This window comes from Propithecus coquereli, unplaced genomic scaffold (genome assembly GCF_000956105.1).
Source record: "Propithecus coquereli isolate 6110/MARCELLA unplaced genomic scaffold, Pcoq_1.0 Scaffold59, whole genome shotgun sequence".
Taxonomy (NCBI): domain Eukaryota; kingdom Metazoa; phylum Chordata; class Mammalia; order Primates; family Indriidae; genus Propithecus; species Propithecus coquereli.
The window spans coordinates 3,706,762-3,711,053 of NW_012151840.1; the positions used below are offsets into that span (position 1 = coordinate 3,706,762).

The 4,292-nt window shown below is 40.8% G+C and overlaps 1 pseudogene; it reads right to left on the minus strand.

The window, feature by feature from the left end:
* Window positions 1-3,693: 3,693 nt before the first annotated feature.
* The window catches only part of LOC105821733, a 998-nt pseudogene continuing 399 nt past the window's right edge, over window positions 3,694-4,292 (minus strand).

Consider the following 4,292-nt stretch of genomic DNA (forward strand, 5'->3'; position numbering starts at 1 on the left):
TCTCGCTCTTGCTCAGGCTGGTCTCGAACTCCTGAGCTCAAACGATCCTCCCGCCTCAGCCTCCCAGAGTGCTAGGATTACAGGCGTGAGCCACCACACCCAGCCATCATGCAGCTTTCTTTAATGTTATTTAGAGATTTCCTTGTTAGAGGGATTTTTGACAAGCCTTTCTTCTAAAGTTAAAGGTTATGAAGGTCTCAATGTACAGGATACTTTACCCTGACCTCAGATGTGAGTGTCAAGCTTCGAAAGCTTTGTAGGTAAAAAATGGATAGAGGAAGGACCTGAATACTGCCAATTATCTTGAATTCAAAGGTAAATCACTATATCCTCAAGAAATGTTTATTAACATGTCTCCCTGCCACTCAGATTATCTTCGTTCAGTGCCTCTTGTACCTGATTTCCATCAGTGTTGAGGCAAGGAATTACTACCAGTCTCTTATGTATCAGTTTTTGTTTTGTTTTGGTAAGCTTTTTTTTTTTTTTTTTTTTTAGCTGAGGTACAATATATATATATACAGGAAAAAACAGTTTTATAAGGTCTCAGATAGAGATATAGAAGGTTACTCCTACCCAGAAATTTTTTTCATTCCTCTTCCTAGTCATTATCCTGTCCCACTCCAAAAGGTAACCATTGTTCTGACTTCCTATGGTGATTGTGTTCCACTACAATGTTGAGAGTATTGGTAATAATAGCCACAGACCTCCTTGAGGGTAAAATCATGTTAGTGTTGTTTACCTTACAGTGGTTCTCAAATGGGAGGATTTTGCCCCCCACCCCGTTTGGCAGTGTATGGGGACATTTTTGCTTTTCAAAACTGGGGGAGGTGCTCTTGGCATTTAGTGTGTAGAGGTCGGAGGTGCTGCTAAACATTTGACAGTACACAGGAGAGCTCCCCTCAACAAAGAATTATCTGGCCCCAAATGTCAATAGTATCGAGGTCAGGAAACCCTGCTGTCATAGCTAGGACCTATTGAAGTAATAATGACAGTGATATATTAAATTGTTGAAAACCCATTCTGCTTTTGAAACTTTTGTGGGAAACCATCAGAATTCACTGTTTGCAGGGAACTCTAAAGGGTAGACTTCTTAAGGTGAATATTTACTGCCTGGTAAAATGATAAATCTGCCCTGTATACTAAGTCCTAGTAACAACAGTCAAAATTTTGACAGATCTTTGTTGCTGAATTGAAGAAAAGTGACACTCTTTTTCCTATAAGTTCCATGTGCTTATTAATGCTTGATAGGCAAATCTTAGCTATTAGAGTGACAGCTCCCTCTAAGTGAAATCCAGACCAGGCAGGTTTTTCCTTTTGGACTGTGTTTAGGTACAGCGTCAGAGCACTTGATCCACTCCTACATGAATATGTTCTTTCCTCATTACAAGTAAAGAAGTTTCCTTGCAAGTTTACTGGGTAAAGTATAAGTCTAATGTTGGGCCCATTTTGAGGACCAAATTCTTATTTGTAGTATTTCTGGACAGGAGTGATGAGTGTCCAAAATTCCCCATTGGAATATCTCATCGATTGATTCTGATTTTAAACTTTTTGACCAAGTTGATTGGTATGAGCAGATATGTATTAGTGTATCACTGTACAGTCTAGACAGTTCTGGGTGAGTGATGCTTCTTTTACCCTGAAAGACCCCTTTACTTTCAGTTTGTTTGTTTATTTTTCCCTTGGATTCAGTAAAAGGAATATTTATCAGTATATTTAATATTTGGGCCAGGTGCGATGGCTCATGTCTGTAATCTTAGCACTTTGGGAGGCTGAGGAGGGAGGATTGCTTGAGGCCTGGAGCTCGAGACCAGCCTGAGCCAAGAGCGAGACTCCCTTCTCCACAAAAAATAGAAAAATCAGCCAGGCGTGCCTATAGTTCCAGCTGCTCAGGAGCCTGAGGCAGGAGGATCACTTAAGCCCAGGTGTTTGAGGTTACAGTGAGCTATAATGACGCCACTGCACTCTAGCCTGAGTGACACCGCGAGATCCTGTCAATGAATAAATTAAATAAATGAATGAATAAATAAATAAATACATACATACCAATCAGCTAAATCTTTTTGTTTTGTTTTGTTTTTGTTTTTGTTTTTTGGTACAAGAGTCTTGCTCTGTTACCCGGGCTAGAGGGCAGTGGCGTCATAATAGCTCACTGCAACCTGAAACTCCTGGGCTCAAGCTATCCTCCCACCCCAGCCTCCCGAGTAGCTGGGACTACAAGTGCACGCCACGATGCCTACCTAATTTTTTTGTATTTTTTGTAGAGATGGGGTCTCGTTTTTGCTCAGGCTGGTCTCAAACTCCTGACCTCAAGCAATCCTCCCACCTCAATTTCCCAGAGTGCTAGGATTACAGGCGTGAGCCATCATGCCTTGCCTGCTAAATATTTTTCCTAGAGCTCTGATCTTTAGCCTTTATTTATTTATTTATTTTAATTTTTATTTATTTATTTATTTTATAGACAGGGTCTCCATATGTTGTCTGGGCTGATCTCAAAGTCCTGGCCTCAAGTGAACCTCCTTCCTTAGCCTCCCAAAGTGCTGGAATTACAGGCATGCACCACCAAGCCCAGCCTTATTTTCTTTTCTGGCTCTTGTTTAACACATCTTCCTAACATTTTCCTGACTAAGACGTATGTTCATGTGGGCAAGTGGGCAAGAACCTTTCTCCCACTTTATTTTCATTTTGTTTTTGTAATGTGTGTTTTCAACCTGGGCACGTGGGAGAATACAAAATGTTTCTTTCTTGAGTCTTGAAGTCTTCTGGAAATGTTAAGAATTTATTGGGAAAAGGAACATTTAAAAAAACTTCCCTCTCCCGCACACCTTAATTTAACATACCCATAATATTTACAATAATAATCTTGTAAAATCTTTTTTAAATCGAAAAGTAAATTCTCTGTCTTCGTACTACGATCTTTACCTCTGTAGATTTAGTAAGCCAGCATCAGGGTATCTGGGACAACCATGGCCCCATATTCGGCGACATGCACCTCTGCCTGATCTTTAGCCTTTAGAGTATCTTTACTTAACTAGTGTTCTATATACTGTAATAGTCTTGTTACCTATCTTCCTACTGAGTTTTGTGGGTGGCTTATGCCCCTTCTGGCTAGGCCTGGGGACTCTGTCACTTCCTCTCATTGTGCATATATGTCTTTCAACCATTATTTTATTCAGTTTTTGGGTAAATAAGACATGCATGTGGTACAGAATTTACATTTGGAAAAGGGGTCTATCATGAAAAAGGACATCTCCCTCTTTGGGGGCAGAACTTAATCTGTTTCTTGGTATCCTTCTTTTATTTTTTTATTTTTTATTTTTTTTGAGACAGAGCCTCACTTTTTTGCCCGGGCTAGAGTGAGTGCCGTGGTGTCAGCCTAGCTCACAGCAACCTCAAACTCCTGGGCTCAAGCAATCCTCCTGCCTCAGCCTCCCAAGTAGCTGGGACTACAGGCATGCGCCACCATGCCCGGCTAGTTTTTTTCTATATGTTTTTAGTTGTCCAATTAATTTCTTTCTATTTTTAGTAGAGACGGGGTCTCGCTCTTGCTCAGGCTGGTCTCGAACTCCTGAGCTCAAACAATCCGCCCGCCTCAGCCTCCCAGAGTGCTAGGATTACAGGCGTGAGCCACCGCGCCCAGCCGGTATCCTTCTTTTAAACAAGCTTTGGCTTTTTTAAAGAAAAATTTTGCATGATTTACTTCTCACCAATGTGTTCTGGCATGCTTTTGATGATATCATAATCACCTGGATCAGTGATAGCCAGTGTGCATACTCTGTAGTATTTTCTGGTCGCTTTGTCAAATTCAATATTACTGCCACTTTGGTGATGGACACCAGTTTGGGTCAACATGGCATGATACTCAGCTGGACAGCTATTGGCAGGGATGACCAATTTCACTTTGCCTTGTCTGACCCATGTTGAGAGTCTGCTTGTATGCCAGCATGTACATTCTAGTTTTCATACCAAGTTGGAGCCTAGAGTTGATCAACTCCAGCAACTTTTTCATCTTCCTTGTGGCTACCAACTTCCTGTCTGTTGGGGGCCTGGCCCCCAACAAAGAACAGCTACCAAGATGGCCTGGGAGCAAGAAAGAGCCTGTTTCTTGGTATCTTTTGCTTGATAGTCTAGACATTTGTAAACTTAAAATGACTTTCCTTCTTCCTTTTTTAAAACCTTTTATTCTGAAGAACTTGAAATATATGCCCAAATAGTGTACAGAATAATTAACTTTCATGTACCTACCACCAAGCTTCAAAATTTATAAACATCTGCTATTCTTTCATTATTATTAT